This window comes from Manacus vitellinus, unplaced genomic scaffold (genome assembly GCF_001715985.3).
Source record: "Manacus vitellinus isolate BGI_N305 unplaced genomic scaffold, ASM171598v3 scaffold_22_pilon, whole genome shotgun sequence".
Taxonomy (NCBI): Eukaryota; Metazoa; Chordata; class Aves; order Passeriformes; family Pipridae; genus Manacus; species Manacus vitellinus.
In genome coordinates, this window is record NW_021939632.1 from 14287946 (window position 1) to 14307576 (window position 19631).

At 36.5% G+C, this 19631-nt stretch overlaps 1 long non-coding RNA gene across 1 annotated transcript; it reads left to right on the top strand.

The window, feature by feature from the left end:
- The first annotated feature begins 869 nt into the window (after positions 1–869).
- Positions 870–10373, top strand: LOC115307469. Its single transcript, XR_003915794.1, has 3 exons — positions 870–1008; positions 2087–2175; positions 10227–10373. It is a non-coding gene; the product is annotated as an uncharacterized LOC115307469 (long non-coding RNA).
- Positions 10374–19631: the final 9258 nt, after the last annotated feature.

Genomic DNA, 19631 nt, shown 5'->3' on the forward strand with positions numbered 1-19631 from the left:
GTGGTTGGCTTCTTTCTACTAGTGATTGGCTTACCTGCTGATTCATAACATTTGGTAATCACATTTAGAATGTATGTTATAGAGCTAATTCACTTTAGTTTCATAAATATGTAGTAATTTTCTGAACCTGCGGAACTGCTGGTCCACATGCTTCTGTGTTGGAGGGAGTTCTACAATTTTTCTTGAAATCTTGTTTTTTTTACAGGTGTTGCTGTAATAGGTTTTAAATATTTTAAACCTTTGAATTAAGATGTTTTACTGTTACCAAGGAAGAGTTAAGATTCTTGCTTGCATATTTAATTTGTCCAACACTAAGAGGCAGAAACTTTGTGGAAGTTGTCTTTCTTGCTTTCAAGTGAGAAAACAGAACAATAAAGTCAGTTTATACTCAGTCAAATGCAGAAGAGAAGCTTGAATATAGGAGTTACTGTTTTTATCTAAAGCTTTTCATTAGCCAGATAGAAAACTTCTGTTTTGGGCACTGATTCCACAGACCTCTTGTATGTTTGAACATCTGTTTGTTCATGTTCCCTTACAAACCTAAAACTATATATCATTGTAAGATCTTTAGGATAAGGACTGTATCATTATATATACTTTTACAGTGACTGTTACAGCAGAACTTTGGTGCTAAATGGGCTTCTGGATATTGACTGTGTTGAAATGATAAGAATCATGCTCAAGTTGATAAAGGTCACTTGTTAGGATGTGTTGAAAGGGTTTCATTATATATCTGTGAAATGCATTTTAGTTGGTTTATATTGTAGTGTGACATTTAATGCAAACATTTGTAAGTTCAGTGCATGCAGGTGGGGATGCTTCTCTGATAAAGTGCTTGAGAATTTTGTCCTTTGTTTTCTTGCAGACCTTTGGAACGTTCTAGTGAAGATGTAGATATAATATTCACACGACTGAAAGAAGTGAAAGCTTTTGAGAAATTTCATCCAAACCTTCTCCAGCAGATATGTCTTTGTGGATATTATGAAAATCTGGAAAAAGGAATCACATGTAAGGGAGCTTCCTATATTTATCTATTTTATGTAGATAAAATTGAGGTTAGGCTGTGAATGTCTTTATGAGATTGATGAGAAACGGCCATGAAATGTTTACAGTTGTAGTCATGGGGCAAGGCAGGGCTAAAGTGCTGCTTGCTCTACAAATGCAATGTGTATTGAATCTATGGTAACAAGGCACACAGTTGGACCTAGGACTCTACCACTGTTTTGTTGAAAGATTACAAGCAATTCATTGGACTTAAGCCTCATTCTTCCCCTGTAAATGTATTATTGATCTCTTTTGTGGGTGCTTTGTGCTGTCAGGGGCAAAGGTGTATCACCTAGGCATATCACTAACAGTGTGTGCTTTCCAGTCACTCTGGATAGCACAAGCCAGACTTGCAGAGCTGCATATTGCTGCAGGGTGCTCTGTGCCTGCCCTGGCAGCACATGTACCAGGTGCATGTGGACAGCTGTGCTTGGGTCTGTGAAGCTGAGATGGAAATAAGTGGTGGTCCTGTGGTGGGAATCTACCAGGGAAATAGCTGATGACAATCTGTGGTATTAGTAGAGTCTCAGATACACCTCAGGTAAATCTGGCATACAGCTCTGAGGTTTGGTTAGAGTAATAGGAATTTCAGTGGTCTGTAATCACACAGTTGGAATGCCTGGACATCAAAGTCCTGCAGTTACTGTTTTGCCAGAACTCTTACTGAAGTCAGCGGTAGCTGTGTCTGCACTGGAAGATTATGAATTTCAAAGGGACATTGATCAGAAAACCTTTTTGTTTTGTTTTGTTTGTTCTGTTGGTTTATTAACTAAGAGAACATTAAAAAAGAAGCAAACTGGGGAGAAGTGTGAAGCAGTTCTACAAGCTTCCATTGTTTCCACAGTGTATTGACCAGTTTACTAAATATGTGCTTTCTAGTGTCATTGGAAATATTGTTCTAATAGTAAATAAATAGTCTGATATGGTAAACTATATAGTGCCAGCAGTGACTGCAGAATTGCAGTAATATGTGGGAAAAATATTTGTTAATGTTGCTAAACTAAAAGAGGTAGCTCTTATTTACAAAATTTCATCTTTCCAGTATTCCGTCAGGGTGATATTGGGACGAACTGGTATGCCGTTCTGACAGGATCACTGGATGTGAAGGTTTCTGATACAAGCAACCACCAGGTAAAATAGATTTTTCATTGAAACCATCCAGTCAGTAGTACAAAGAAAGAATATGACTTACAGTGAGGTCGGTAACAACATACATCGTACAGATATTTTGTCATATCAAAAGCATATTTCTCTGAGTGTCTTTTAGTCTCATTTGTCTTTGTTTATGGAGGCAAATCATACCATTGATTTCAAGAAAACTGAAATGTAATGCTCTGGAAAGGGGTCATATGAAATTAAGCTAAAGATCTAAGAGTTGTTAATTCAGTCCCTAGAAATATTTGAATTCAGTTCTTGTTCAGAAAGTTCAAACCGAACCCACTAACAGTGCAGTCTGATAACAGCGTAATGCAGTCTCCACTGCAAGAATGGGGAGGTATCTAATAGCAGAGTATTGGAACTGCTGCCATGTTAGACCAGAAGCCTGGAGGTAATACTTATTCAGTGTTAAGAAATAGAAAAACAAGTAGAATTCTCCCCTAATTCCAAATGGTTTCTCAGTACCTTGGTGCTCCTAGATTTACAAAATTTAGAACGAATAAAAATCCAAAAGGATGAGCTACTTCACTGACAGAGAGTCTGCCACCCATGTTGTCAAACGTCATGCTGACAAGTCAAGCACTTCTTGCTGTGAGCTTAGTCTTCTGGGAAGGCATCATGTCCCATTCCCTGCTCCTGTGTTTGAGATCTGTGATTGTCCCATCATGTGGCTCAGCATGGAGTTATACCTCTGACATGGGATTTACTGTGCCTTCACAGGAGTGGTATTAGGTACCCAGGACCTGATGTATAACACCACCCATTTTTCCCACCTTGACTGAATACAGCATATGTAGCAGGTGTATTCTTTGTGCAAAGTTTGACTGATTGAGGAAGGTTTCTTGCTCATAGCAGAAATTGGATTTTTTCACTTTGTTGAGCATCACATCACCAGGGAGATTGGGTCAGAATGCAAGTCAAGGCAGCGTGTGAGTGCTGGGTCTTTCTACTTCTTGCAGTATGACGATAGATAAAAGAGGAACTTCCTTCATATAATTATTTTTAGCAATCTCTTCACTGTTCTAAGTAGAAATTGATTGTGAGTATAATTAGCCTCATTTGAGCAATTCTTGGCATGGCCTGGCTGTCATTGGTGTAGTCACAATTTGGAACAGTACTGGGCTCTTATGAGGCCCTTTTCTGTGCAGGTCTGAAGCAATTAGGAATATTTCTGGTGTTTGCCAAAAGATGGCACTGCACTATTGTTAAGGATCAATGCTCTTTACTGAATCAGAAAGGAATACATCTGCACAACCTGGATCTGGGAGTTAAATTAAGAATCTGTTTGGAGTATTGATTTGTTCTATTAGATGGAGTATGGAACACTTCAGTTTTTAAATGAATAAAATGTAAATATTTTTTTCTGCTTGTTCAGGTTCAAATCTTTTTCCTGCCAATATGAAACTACAGAACTACAGTTCATGTAGTTCTAGTCCTAGGAATTACTCTGCAATAATTTCTTAACCTCACATTTCCTTCTCACTGAAGCAATGAACTGAATTCTTACCACTACCTGGTTGCCATAGGACACAGCCTCACTGCCAAAAGGACACCAGCTCATGCATTTACCATTCCTATCTGGATAAGTTTGATGTTTGGGGACTCCTAAATACTATTTATGTCCAGTATTTTCTCTGCTTTTGCTCCAGCTTGGTGATTATACCATGTCCCTCCATTCTTGGTCTCCTGCTCATTCTCTTGCCTGTAGCTCCTGGATGCCCATTCCAGTCTCATCTGTACTTCGTTGTTGGCATGGTGCTGGTCATTCTTTATCTTGATGTACTTGCTAGCACTGCCTACCTGCTGTGCTCACTACAAACCCAGATGGTGGAGGAAATACAGTGTTGTATTGCTGTCAGGGCAGCCCTGACAGACTCGGTTGCCAGGAATGTGCTCCCAGCTGAGAATGGATGACCAGTGCTTAAGATATAGGGGTGCTTGTAACCTTCCCTGGAGCACATTTTCCAATAACATCACCCAGGAACCAAAACTTCCTTTGTAAAGTCAAGGCAAAGACTAATTACTCTGCTGTTACTATAATATAAATGGCACTTGTGCTACTGAGAAATTTCCGGCAGAGCAGAAGAGATACAGAAGTTTACCTGAGTTTGAAAGTTTGTAGTCTCATGTGAAAGTACCATCTTTTCAGGAGAGAACCTAACTTTTAAATACAAAGTGTGATATGGTTGAAATGTCTTTAGACATCATGACATCTTTTAATACTTAAGATGAACAGGAGGTTGTATTAGATGACCTCCTGAGTTTTCTTGCAGCTTGAATTATCCTATGATTATATGATGATGCCTACAGTGTTAATGTAAATAGGGAAAATCAGGTCTCTTGATTTAAAATATGAGTCCCAGTTTTACTGGGTGTTTATCTGTCTACCTGGGGAACTTAAGTGTCATCAAGGCTGGGAATTAATGCGTTGTGTAACAGCTACCATGTGCTAACTCATTATGCAGTCACCTTTGGTGTTTGGAAGCTTTCTCCCACAAGAAGTGCAGTTTATTTAGTGCCTACTAAGAATGTCTTAATGGCCTTTGTTCCTCCAGAATCATGTAGTTACATGTCTTGCACTAGAAATGATATCCTAATGCACTAATGGATCAGGACTTCAGTGTAGCTAGTGAGGTATTAATTCCCACGCGTTTTGCTGCACATTTTATCTTACTCATATTTCTCACAGACTGATTAGGATCAAGTTGAGAATTCATATAAACAGAAATATTGACATTAGCTATTATTTGATATTATGATAACAGGAACCATTGCATCTACTGATTTAGTGCTTTAGTAGAGACAAACACACGTATTTAGCACCTCATAAATTCTTGCTTTCATACTGATTTGGAAAAATCCTTTCTGCTTGCTTGCAAAACTGTGTTCTGTCACAAGAGGGCAGTGTTATAACACATAACAAACCGAGTGCCTACAGCGCTTGATACTGAAATGGCTATTCCGAAAATCATATTCGTCTATTTGCCATATACCTGTTTTAAAGAGTTTGGCCAGAAAAAATGTCTCTGTTGCTTTTCGTTCTGTTCCACTGAGGTAAAATATGCTAGTGCTGCTGGTAATTTCATTTGCCACTGGAATGGATACAGAGATCTGATAGGACTATCCATCCAATACATCCTGAGCAGTGTCTGGTCTGCTTTTTGTGCAAACTATTTAGGAATTTTCTGAGTGTTCAACAACCAAGAAGAGACTGAAGAGGACTTTTTTGAGGTAAAAATGTCCCACTGTGAATTGCAGAGGTAACTGTAATGAGCTGTTTTGGTCTTGGCTTAACTTGTTTGTAACAAACACCCTGATAAATATAGTATTTAAAAATCACAGAAAGACATAGTTAAGTCACCTTCAAAATAAACAGAAAATGTAGCCTCTGTAGAATCTCTCAGAAAAATGTCTTTACCCTCAGTTATGAACAGGTTCTGACTTGAGTTTTTATTTGATATCCAATGTTATGACAGAGATACATAGTAATAAAAGTTTCTCTTAGAGATATTCCTGGTTAGGTGTTGTCTTAAAAATACTGCTGACTGCCTTGTGTATGTTTGATTTTTGAACTCTGTTTTGAAAATGAACAGAGTCAAAGGATGACTGTTGGCAATGTTTCAGAATAAGGCTGGGAATAAATGCTTTATGATAGAAGCATCAGTGTTACATCACTGTCAGATTCTGCAACATTGTGATTTACTGAATTAGATTCAGGGCCTTTTACCCCAGATGACTCAGGTTTATATTCCTATCTGATGAAATGTGAAGGAATGAAGAGAAGAAAGGCAAAGACCAAATAGCAATTTGATCTGCAGTTTTCCTGTAGTTTGCCAGCTGAATCATAGTGTGTGCTGGGGCCTATTACCAGCTTATCTTGCCTGTGTTTTGGTGGAGTTTTTTTAAGCTGATCGATTTTTAAAAACAGACCAAACTGAGCACAGGGCATTGACTTAACAAACAACTAGCCTCTTTTAGAAAAGCTTTAAAGGAGGAGCTATGAGTGTTTGGATGGTACAGCAGTGTCAGCTGTAAGAAGAGGCAGAGGGCTGGGAATGAAAAGTTAGTGGGGTTGCTGAGAAGAATGATTGTGAAGAAAGAGGTTCATGTCCACATAAGAGCTAGAAGAATTTCTCAGCTGTTTGAAACTGAGGGCAAAGGAGGTATATGATAAGATGAAGTGGCAACAGGGGAAGGGATTTAAACAGGACAGTTCTTGCAATACTGCTTTCTGTATGTAAATACCATTATGTATGTGTGTAAATAGCCATAATGTATTTTGGAGATAACCTATGTGAAGTTGCAATATAGGTTTGCACTGTAGTTTGTAGTGTAGTGTAAATATGCCCAAGCTTGCTTTAAAGTGTTTAGTTTCAGCATGAAAACTGCTCTACCCATTGTAACACAGAGATTAGCTGGACTAATACTCAGCTGCGAAGCAGGGTGTATTGGCTCATGCTCAGCTCCACAATGTCATGGTTTTTAACTTAGCTTATTGAAAGTTAATACAGAAAAATCAATTCACTTCTCTCTGCCAGGTGACCTAGGACAAAGTCCAAGGCATTGCAGGTGGTTTTTAGAAGATCAGACAGAAAGAAATGGGAATAATGAATGTGTTATTACAGTACAAGTAATCTGAACCATAAATATTTTAATTAGGTACTAGAAGAAAAGCTGGTCACAGTCTTTCTAGAAGCATAATGCCTCCTTTGAGCAAATCACTTTGTCTTGTGTAAAAAGGATGGCCTAAAATATGTTTACAGGCCGCAGTTTAATGTGGGAAGGTATTTCTGTTATTCTTAGAAGTAGTTTGATAAGAATTTTATATGAATTGCTGAATCACTCCAGTAAAGGTAATGGAACAGAAAAAGCACTTCTTAGATAGTTTCCTTTCATGTATATCCTTGGTTTCTCATTATCAAAGGAAATTTTTGCTGAGGACAAACTGAACTGTGTCAAAGTAATAATAAGCAAACTTCTCAAAATGCCAGCTTTTGCAAATCTCTAATTAAACATGGAGATGGTATGGTGTCCTAGAGGGACAGGTGCAAAGGTGAGATAAAGATGCAAAGTATGGGAAAATGATGAAATTAAAAATAAACTAGCTACATCAACTCCCTTATAAACTCAAAGTGTTGAATAAACTAAAATTGCAAAGAAATGTCCTTAGTCCCTTTGAGCCTGGAATCTTGTAATTTTTTCCCTATTTTCTTAATTTCTCTTTCAGACACCATGATTTTATTTACACACAGTACAAAAATTCTGGTTGCCAGGTTGAAAAACAGAAGGTGTCACAAGTCAGGGAGGAGCATGTGGGGATGACCCTTGTGATGGTGGGGGAGGGAATAAGGTAGAGCCTTGTTTCTGATTTTCATCCATTCCGTAGAATCATCTTACGAATTCAGTAATGTTTTAGATTGAGGGGGGATGACAGGGAGGTTTAACAAATCTTTCACTGCATGTGTCTCACTTGGCAGTAACAGTCAGTGCAACTGAATACACAAACAGCCTCTGAACGCTACCATTTTATAGTGTCTTCAGAGGACACCAATGGAAACAATCTCACCTTTTTTAAGTCTCTAATACTGCCTTTTAAATAGCTGTTTGAATGTTAGCTGGTTACCAGCAGCTAGAACCCCCTGCTGCTTCTGGGATTGCAGAGGGGAATGGCAAACTGAGTTTTGAGCTGCCAGCAATCCTCCTGAAGTCTACACTGAACAGCGGGAGATTCTTGAGTGCAAGGTTAACAGGTGTAATAGAAAGCACACCTGATTCCCCAGGAGGCTGGAGATGTATGAATAAGGGGCAGCGAGAAAATGGGGCTCTGAAGTCTTGAAGAAGACATAAGGTCCTTCGCCCTAGCTAGATATGAAACTGCATCTCTATGGAGAACAGTGATGGCTGGGGAAAAAACCTGAAAGAACTTCATAGAAGCTTGGACTTTCATTTAATGAATGTAGATAGACCATTCCAGCCTCTTGACCTAACACCCCACAGTGTTAATTTATTTCTCCAGCTGAATGGCTGCCTCATCAGAGTTGTAAACAGTCAAAAAAAGATGAAGTGTTCCAAATGAGTTCTATTTTTTTGGAAGGAGGGGGAGGGAGTGAGAAAACAGTTGGAAAATGTAAACGCTGTTTATGATCCACCTAATGGAAAAGTTTCTTTTATGCCAGGCTGTTTGGTTGTCCTGCCCTTAAGAGAGTTCTTTTATCTGAGCTTTCTAAATAGAGTTGAGAAGAATGTATTGGACATTTGGAGATCAAATTTTGTGTGAGCAGTAGGCACATTTTCTTTGTAGCTCTTTTGAGTGCAGTTGTGAGCGTGGTAGCATGCATATAGTGTTTCATCCTGGAAAGGTGAGCTTGTTAAGGCAGAACTTCAGTGTATAACCTATAGTCTGTTTGCAGAGACCTCTATTTAGCTGCCTGGGTGCTCATTCCCAAATATTCTTTCTGTTAACAAAACCTGTTCTTATTTGCCTTCCTTGAAAATTTATTTCTGACAGTTGTTAAGTTCTTCCTAGATCTTTTCTAAGACGTAATTGATTTTGTTTTCCTGAACATATAATTTTATATGGTAACATCTGTGTAAGAGCAATTTGCTGTGGTTCAGGGAACTGGACTATTATGGGCTTTTGTCTTTGTATTGCAATTATAAAGCTACTAACTTGATCTTAATAACATTTGCCTATTACAACATATTAGATGCATGAAAGGAAAACAGTGCAATTTTAAACACAGCAAATGATGCTGAAATATGCTCATGTGTCTCTCTTGGATTATCTACCAAAAGGATAACAAAAGTTTCCATTTTGATTTTTGTAGGCATTGCATGAATTCTATATTTTGGAATTAAACTAAATTTCTCAGGTTGTATCAAGTAAAGTTAGCATGTATTTTTATGTATTTATGTGTATTTGTGTGCACACGATTTCCTTTGTCAAATGCAGTTTTTATGATTTTAATTTCTTAATACTGTTGCTATTTTTGAAAATTACTTAACAGACAGTCAATTAAGACCCATCTTAGAAAAAGACATATGTAAGTGTTCAGCTTCAAGCTTGTGCTCAGGAGCATAGCAACTTGTAAGCCTAGAATAGAACATGTGTCTAAAAATTTTGATTCAGCAAGTTCTTTAGTTGCTAGTAGTCTTAATTTTTTGTCTGCAGTAGCTCATAATTTTTATTGGAACCATTACAGAAGAGTTCCTGGTCAAGGGAGATTCATTTAGACACCTTTCAATCACATGAATGATATGTGCTCATATAGACTCTTTTGAAGTGGACTTTACTGCTTGTTTGGGACCCTTCTGAATACTGGATAGAGGTTATTTGGACTTAAATAGTTTCCTTGAAATCCCTGATTTATGTGACAATAATAATTTTTTTGATCTGGTACTTAATTGGCAAATATCCATTAGCAACTGAGAAATTTACTGGCATTTTCAACAGAAGGGCCGAGAGAGTTGGTTAAACTGTTCAACTGCATTGCTCACAGACCTTGTACAACAAGGAAACGAATTATAAATATAAGAGGATATTGTAACTGAAAAGTATGTTTACTGAGGAAACATAACAGGCAAATTTTCTTTTTGATGAGGGTAGCCTATGTAGGACAGAAATTTATATTCCAAGATTGTGTTTCTGACTCTAGTTACCTTCTCATCACCTCTGAGATTTCTAAAGATCTCATCATCACAGCAGTGTTGAGATGTCGATGAACGGAGGTCGTGCTTTCTTCCAAACGTGAAGGTGACTCTTGTGTTCTCAGCTTTGCAGAGGGAAATGTCTAATTCAGCTGATGGATATAGAGAACAGAAATCCTGCTTGTTTCCACATTAATGCTTCCCATGTTGTTAATCAGCATGTGATTTTTTTTTTTTTGTTGGCACTTTAATTAATTTTCTTTTAAAGCAGATTGATGAAGAATCTTAAGGCAGTGCTATTAGAAAATGTGACACAAAGACTCTTAAAACATCTCAGATTATTTGATGTCTGTCCTTTTTTTTTTGTTTGTTTAAAGGATGCTGTGACAATATGCACTCTGGGAATAGGAACTGCTTTTGGAGAGTCCATTCTGGATAACACTCCTCGCCATGCTACCATCGTTACCAGAGAATATAGTGAGCTCCTTCGAATTGAGCAGAAGGACTTCAAAGCACTTTGGGAGGTAAATTCAGATTTATTTGCAGTTAATGCAGAAAAAAATAACATAAAAGGTTAAGCATTTGTAATGAAGTAAAAGCACATTTATACCATGAGTAAAGTATAATTCTTTTAAATTAGTTTGGAAAAAAAGTTTTTACTTCTCTTTAGTGCTTAATATTCTGCATGATTGCATATTCCTGTATTTCTTGTAGGCCTCTTCTAATGAAATAACTTACGTGAAATTTCTGGTAGAATTTATTTGTATATGGCAGGTGTTGCTTTCTTAGCCTTAAACTTGCTTTTATTGCCAACATTTATGAGGAGAGTCTATCCTTAATATACTCTGAAATTTTAAATTATTCTCCTTTACTCTTGTCTCATCACCAGCTGTAAGGGGTTTAGAATTTGCAGATGGATCAAGATCACTTAAAAATTAACTTACTGATTACATGTGAATTCCTTTAAAACTTTCCTTTGTGGAGAACATAGTGCTGAGGTTCTTCATTCTATAATCTGCGTGTACTTTGGTACCCACTCAGAGAAGACTTCATTAACATGTTACTGTGGAAAGTTACTGAACTTGAGTCTGTCTGCATTTTTGTGAGCATTACATTTGGTTGGAAAAGTGTTCTGGTTCCTTTTGGCCTGGCCTACACTATTGCCAGTTTGTAGTGCCAGCTTGTTTTAGATGGTGACTGTACAAGTGTAGGTGTTGTGTAGAGCTGTCAGATGGTGTGACAGTGTCCTAAACTTGCAGGCCTAGGGACACTAACTATATTTAAGAAATAGATGCTGGTTGTAGCATTTTAGTTCAGCTTCTCTCCTGAGGGCAGACAGATGGATTTTTTTTTTGCTTTCTTTTCTTGAGAAAGAGCAGTATTATACTGCAAATAATTGTCCTAAAGCAGTACTAAAGTCAGTATCAGAAAAAAAATCAAATCTGCAACTAAATACTAATAGAGGAAACAGCACTTCCATCACCTGTCTGCAAATATGTTACCTGGAGCACAATTGATGGTGTAGCATGACCAAGTGTGAAGGACCTCTGAGTGAATGAAGCATGTTGCCGTTAATGCTCTAATTAGATATCATTCTTTGAATTGCATAGCCATGATTTGTACTGGGTTTTTTTGCAAGTTCTACGGTTAAAATAAAATGCTGGTAAGGTCTTGTAGCAAATTTGAAGAATTTGACAAGGCAATATTTTTCTGCAGTTCATAATCTTTCTTCTCTACAGCAACTGCATTATAGTTTTAGGCCTTGGCATTAAAAGATTAAATATACCAGTGGTCTCCTCAGTTTTAACATATGCAGCACTTGCCAGTGGTCAGAAATTTGTTAATGAAGATAGTGCTTTACAAGATAATGATGGAGGAGAATAAATCCCCTAGCATTTTTTTTTTTAATAAAAATCACTTTTAATTGGTATAAGCACAGTCATTTCTCCTATGTATATGAATTTCCTGCTTAGCATTCAGAGACTGTTGTTTTCCTATCAGGATTATTGGGGGAGTGGAGGTTAAGTTCCCTTCTTAAAATTTTTGAAGTTGTTTTAAAACAAAAATACCAACATAATTTGCTCTTTAATCATCAGTACAGTGTTGTTTCTAGCAATTTTGCTGATTTTGGTGAGTGTTTTTATGATAGATGCTTTTGGGAAAGGTCATGTGTGTTGGAAGTATTGAGAGTGATCATAAAAAGCTTTAGCACACATCTTGTATGTTGCAGCTTTTATGAAATTGTGCAGTAGAACATGTCACAAATGCTGCAGGTGTCAGTCACAGACCACAGTTTAGATTTGTGGTGCTTCTTTGCCTTTTGTGCCGTTTTACAGGGAACTTTTGATATATTTTGGTGTGCTTTCTTTCAAGGAGGCTATCCCTGTGCTCTCGGTAGAAAATTATGTCATGAAATACAGCTTTGCTGACTAGTCTGAGGTAGAATTAAGTTTTTCATTTTTTTCAAGGCAGTATTTATTTCCTTACAATCTGCTAATCCCAGAGACTGCATAAATTGCAGATAAACAGAAAATGTTTAAAATAGACAGAAAATTATTTAAGAAAATTCCCCCAAAATATGCTATCAATAGTAACAGTAGTATATTATTATTAATGTTATTGTTACCTGAAGAAAAGTAAATACTTTTCTAAAGGGAGACTTTTTTTATGTTATGGATGCTGCTTTGTTCTCTCTGCCTTATCCTAAGTTTCATCTTTGCTGTGACAGTCTATATGGGGAAATTGTTATTGATACAATGACATGCCATTCAGATTTGTTTTAATTTGGTTTTAATGAAAACACACACAAAGTCAAGAATAGATAATAGATACTTAATATCAGTGGTACCATGGAAAAATGGGAAAAGGCAACAATGTCAGTGTCATTACAACCCAGATATGGTATAAACTAAAATCTACTGCATGCAAATTTCAACTCTCCAGATAATGAAAATTCAATTCATGAGAGAAGTTGTTTATCCAGAAAATATATTGTTGAATAATTCCAAAGCAATGTAATACTGTATTATAAGAACAACCTAAATAAATTGTGAGGTTGGAATTCTTAAAATGGTTACAGATTTATGTATGTAGGATTTTTATGATTACTAACAAAAGGGAAAAAATACATGTTATACATGATTTTTTCATTTGTTTGTGTGCTTTTCCCCAGGAAATTTACTTTTGTGGAAATTTACTTTTTTCACTCTTTTGAGGCAAAGAACAAATTATAACTCTGTTGGCCAGTTAAAGTTTTTTGACCTACAGAGCATGGAAACCCCAATACTGTGATTTTTAATATTCTTTCTTATTTTTAAGTTGTGAATTTAATTTTGAAACATGAACCAGCATTCCTTGATTCAGTATTGACATTTATGTATTGTGCAGCTAATCTGAAATGCTAGGGCTAAGAGCTATGAACTATCTTCCTTTATAGTAAAAAGTTTTTAGTACTAAAACCTACTGATAGTATTCACATTTGCAACACATATTTTTCTACCTCAAATCTATGCAGTTCTTTGAAAGACAAATAAATATTCTTTTATATTGATTATAAAACTTTTAGTATATGCTGAAACTAGATTTTAAGCGAGAGAAAGGTATAATAACTATTTTAATTACTTCTAAGTTTAGAAAGAATTTTCAGAATCTCTGAAACTTCAAAATGTGAATTTGCAGACCACCTGAGTTTTGTTTAAATTGAAAAGTAGCTTATCCTGTATTAGCTGTATTTCTCTAAGAAACTATTGTATTGGCAGAATGAATCACAGATCAGATGTGGTTTATTGACATATTTAATACACAATATACAGCAAAGTTACTTTCTTAGAGTACTATTGCAATTGAGTCTATATGTGAAAAAGAGAGATAGCTACTACTAAACCGACTTTTTTCTTTTTTTTTATCAGTATTCTTCTATCAGTTTTGTAAATTTAAATACTCTTTGAGGAAAAGGGAGGCTATTCTTTATAAAAAATATAGTAAGATGTCTTCTGTAATACACAGAGCACCATATTCAATCAGTCCTTTAAGTACAGAAAGATTTCCTATGACCTTCAATTCTAACAGTCAGGGAATGCTGGTCAAAACCAATGATACTGTCCTGAGAACAATAATTAGCAGTTAAAAGGGCAGTCTTGTCTCTAGTGGCCGTGGCTGTTGCAGTAGCATCCTGTTTGGGCACATTGTTGAGCTTCTACACTTACTCATCCTTGGAGACTTGTCTGTCAACAGCTGTTACAGCAGATTAGAGGTGACGAAATCTCTGGTTAGATTCTCACACAGCTTAACGCTGTTCTCTGATGAAGAAGCTTTAGGAGGTTGTGGGAGTCACTGGGATGTGCCTTTGTGCATCAGTTGTCCCTGGCTTTGGTCTCTGAAGACCACTGACAAACACAAAAAAAGTTACTGGTTACTGTAGACTTCCAAGGTACTCTGTGAATCTGTAGGAAAAGGTACTATTTGTGTTGATAAATACTTGCTTTCCTTCTTTAGCATGGATAAGTGTGGTTGTGGCGCTAGCTACCTTGCCCAAAAATCTGTTCCAAAACACAAAGGAAAATACATCCAAAAATAAACATGAAAGCAGAAGGCTATACATGAGGAGCTCTGGTCATGCACATCCTGTTGGGCCACTGGCTTGCTCCACCCCTAATAGCTGGCTTCTTTTAAACAGAGTAGGAGTGAATTCATTTGAGCAGTGTGATCATTACAAAGTTCTCCATAGTTCATCCTCAACCTTTGTCCTTTCATGCAGTTGCAAACTGATTCAAACCCAGACAGGAAGGGAGTGAATCTGCTGAGAGGTGACTTATTTTTAGAGGTCTTTCCTACCGCAGCGTATTACTCAGCCTTCCTTGGATAACACACAAATAACCAATTTCCTTTTGTGTGGAATAAGATTATGTTAGAAGTTACTGAACATGCCTTGAGAAACATTTCAGCTTAAGTAAATGAAGAACAACTACTACTTCGGTATGCAGTAACTTTGGACAGAGGGAGACTTGGCCCCTGTAAGGTCAGAATGAATATTTAATTTTTTTTTTAATTCATATTCAGTGGCACTTACACATCTTGTAGTCTGATAACTGTAGTGTAACTTCTTGCTTTTGCCCATCTAATGTTCATTCTGTAGCCCTCAGCAGACTTCACTGCTCCGTAATGATAGCTTTGGGAGAAGCAGCTTTCTTACCAACTTTGTTTTTTGAGCGTTGTGAATGTTAGTTTTTAATGAGCTAGTTCAAAAACAGATCTGTCAGAATAGAAGAAATTTTACATGCTGTTTCAATGGGATGCTGTGTAGGAAATAAATGTATGAAAGGGCGTGCTGTAGCACTGCTCACTGAGGTTTCTGAATAAGGCTTAAGTTCATCAGAATTGAGACCACAGCTCTCAATGCATTTGCATGGAAGTTTGTTGCTTTAAGGTATATCTAATCACACCTTCATATCAAGGTATAATATAATCTTATGCCTCATTTTATTTGCTGGGATTACGGCAATAGGAATTACGAAGGCACTGTAAAAATACATTAATTAATATAAACATGTAAGGATTTTCATTTGGTCTATCCATTTGGCCAAATTTAAGTACATTGTTTATCAAAGGATGTTATCTTGTGGTGTTTTGCTGTGTAAAGCAGTAGTAGCATTTCAGAGAGGTAACCTTTTCCTTGCCTTAAACTGTTGGAAAATATATGTTGCTTTGTTACTTGAGAATGTTCTTGCTTCTTTCTCTAAGAGACTCCTAAATGCTTCAACATGTGTAAGTAGTATTAGAAATCTCATGTAAATGTCAGTACTTTCTAATACACCTTTTCACCAATGAGTATTCCATACTAGAAATTCTTTCCGGTTCATTTGAGTGAGAGATTAAATTTGAACTGAGAAATGAAATATTGAAAGAGAGGAATCAAAGAAAAAAATCAGATTCATGTCCAGCCCTTTAACCATCAGCTTGATTTATGGTATACCACTCTGCCCGTTTATTGCCCAGTAATCAATTGCAGAAGTCTCTGCTCTGATTTACTGATTTCCCATAGGCAAACAGAGTAGAGGGATGAAACTACAGTTAATAAAATACAGAATATTTAGCTTTGCAGGATGGGTGATCATGTGATTTAAAATAGTGAAGTGCTTGGAGACCCACAAAAATATAAAAAGGTGGTCATGGAACACTCAGCTGTCTTTACCCGCTTCATGTCACGCTCTCCATTGACTGCTCAAACGATTCCGTGATGATTTGTCTCTCTAATGGTGCTTTATTGTAAAAGCGATCAAACTGTGGTAGCCTGCATTTTCAGTGTAGCTGGAATACTGTGTTCACCAACATCCCAAATAGCCACCTTGGCAGAATAAGGAAGAATTATTCCATGTTATAAGACACAAAATACAACACAGAAGGAAGACATGGAAGGACCTAAGTGTGTGGAATGTGTTGCTTTATGCTGTCTGCAAACCTTCAGTTGATAACTAGTTCAAATTTGTATGCAAAGGAACAGAGATAGTGTGAGAGACATTGAAAAATGAAGTGATGATAGGCAAGAAGGAGATTTTTTTCATACAGGAACACATGGAAGGAGGAAGAATATACACCCCCCCCGCCTAGCTTTAGAATATGACAGTAAACACAGAACTGGCAAGATGTGAGCAAAGCTTTGAAAATAGCTAACATCCCTCCTTCATACCTTCTGTGTTAATACTGATAAAACATGCAAGTGAGTAGCAGGGAAAGATTCCGAAATTGTTATTATACCAAGAAGTGACAGATAGCACTCCCAGTTTTGCTGGTGTGAATTGACCATGTTTCAAGGGAATACAACACAACTGCTTTGATACACATGGAACTAAATGGGGGCAGAGTCTGGCCTTTAGTGCTGCTGTTATATTGGTTTTGACCATTTTTGTAATATGGTTTTAGGTTTTTCCCTCTTGTTTTGCTTTGTCAAACATTTCTAATTTTAACAAGTGATGCTCTGTCTAGTAGAGGAGATTTTAAACAAGTATGAAACAGCATTTTATCCTCAGTAGCCAAAAATACATCAGAACGAGCCATGTCTGTCAGCATAGCAACACAGTGACTGCTGCTTTCATGCAGGTATATTAGTCACATCATATTGTAAGAATGGATGCAGATTTTGTGAACACTGTTTATGACAGTGTTATCTTCTAAAGTAATCTTCCTGGCCACTGGCAGTGGAGAAACTTATGTAGGAACTAGATTTTTCACTTCAATAATGCAGCTTTTCTCTTGATGTGATATGTACTGATGAAAGTGTATAAGTGTTTTGATAGAGTCTTGCTATGAAATGTTCTTTGCTAAGTAATGGCATTGTGACTGAAAAGTTCATAATCAATAATTATTCACTCTGTTTCAATAATCAATATCAATATCAATATCATAATCATAATCAATAATTATTCACTCTGTTTCAGATAATTTACTATGACATTATTTGTGATATTCACTATTGCCAATGAGGCAGACTTCTTGCAGAAGATCCAGTTAGTTTTAATTCTGTGAGTTTCCCTTTCTTTGTTGTTATCCTTATTTTAAGGTGACAAACAGTGGCACTTCAGACACCCCTTAAGCCACTGAAAATACTGAAAAATAACAAGCTGAGTGGAAAGGCCTTATCCTTCCTCATGTCTCTCTTCAGCAAACTTTCCTGGTGCATGTTCTTGTGTGTCATCCCTACAATCGATTTGCGTCTCAATCTCCCAGTTTATTCTGAATTTTAGTAGCAAAATTTTATGACTCTGTCACTGATCACTGTGTGAGGTGGAATAAGGCTGTGTAGATGTGATTTCTCTTAAGCCCTCCTACCATGTCATTGCTTTTAGGTGCAATTCTGAATCACTGTAATAATGACCATCAGATTGAAACCCCTGTTGAATCCTTTTATACCAGATAAAATATACAAAAATATATTGTCATTCCCATTTACAGCCCTTGTAAATGTTTATATGTTTATTAGCACTTCAAAAGGTCTTAAATTATATTGCAGAAAGCTTGACTTTTTTGAGGTTTCTTCTTTGATTAAAAAGGAATAGAAACATCCAGAAAGCGTGTCAGTCTGCCTGTTAAGTAATGCCTGTATGGTTTTCTCATATTTTATCATGGTTAGGGGTAAAGTTGAAAAATATGAATTCATCTGATTTTCACAAAAATAAATTATTTTGATTAATTTTTAAAATATTTAAATTACAGAAGAACATCTGACAAACTGAAATGTATACACTTAAAGTCTGCAGATGTTTTTCAGGCTGCAATTTTTCTTGAAAGCTTTACTGCCAAACTTGCACTTTCTATAACCAGCTTTTTTATTAGCAAAGAAAGTGCTTTTCATCCTCAGCAGATTGTATTATTAAATGTGGTATCTCTAAGCGTGATTTGCTAAATGGCAAAAACATATATTGCAAAACACAACTGGGAGCCTATGAATATTATTTCAGGATACAAACTTCTGGTCTTTCATTAGTTCATTTTTATTAGGTAAAAATGTCTTTCATAGAAGAATCATAAGATTTGAAGCTTATAAACTAGATTCTGGCTTTTTTCCCCAACATACATTTTAACTATTAAATATGCATCTGATTCTCATCTGTCACAGACAGAAAAAATACATAACAGAATTATATCTTTGCAAATATGTGTGTGTATATAATCTGCTATCTGTCTAATCAGAATTATTTCTTTGCAGATATTGTGTGTGTATATGTTAATGCATTAATTTAGATTTACCTCGTCAAACTTCTATGTGAGATTGCCTGGAGCTTTAGTTCTAGCTGTATTTGTGGTTGGCAGTGTCCTTTCCTGGCTTAGAGTGGATACCAAAGTGATCGACTGCATAGGGCTTTGCTTACACTTCTCAGCTTCTGGATTTGACACAGACCATTCTTCACTGTGGGATCATATGTGAATGAGGTTATTTCAGAGATTGACCCTTTCTGATCTTCTGTCCAGTGTTATCATCTCAGTCCTGCATTTCTTTTCAGATGAGTTGTGCTTTTTCTTTCTTGCACAAGAGGTTGATCTGTTATTACTGTTTGCCTCCAGGTTATTGAGAAAAATAGTAAGCCCTTAGAAGCTTCCTTTTAACACTGAGTTTTTGTTGCTTTACGGCAGTTGATGTGTTGTGTGCGCTATAGAGTGCATGCTTGCATTCTGCATTTGAATGGGTGCTTTCTACATGTACTGTATAATGGGTGAAGCAAATAATGTGATACCATTTCTTAGATCAATGGATATGTTTTAATATCGACATTTTAAAAATCCATTAGCTTAAACCTGCTGGCATTAAAAAAATTTAGAGATCTTTGACAATGAGATCTGTGGCAGTGGAAGAACTTCTGCAGTTTGACACAAACTGAAAGCAAGGCTATTGTATTATAATATAATTACTTTTGATTCTCACAGTTTTGTGTAGTTTATAAATTTTTTAAAGTATTGTAAAAGTGTTCAGTTTGAGGTAGCAAGAAAAATGAAACCTACAAGTCCTATTTAGTGGAATGTAAATCTTCCTTCCTTATGGAAACACTCCCTTGAATGAGCATTCAGCAACTTAAAACTCTAAACAAGCCAAACCTCAGACATTATCAATTTATTAGGCATATGGATTAATAAATGGATTCAAAAAGAAAGTACTCTTTGCTTGCCTTGATAGTATGGTTCTGATAGATGTCTTTTCCTGAGCTGTAAGGTTCAATGTTAGCCCTTTCCCTTAGTCTGGTTTCTCCTCTCTCTTCGTCCATATTGAAATCAGTGAGCATTATGAGATTTCA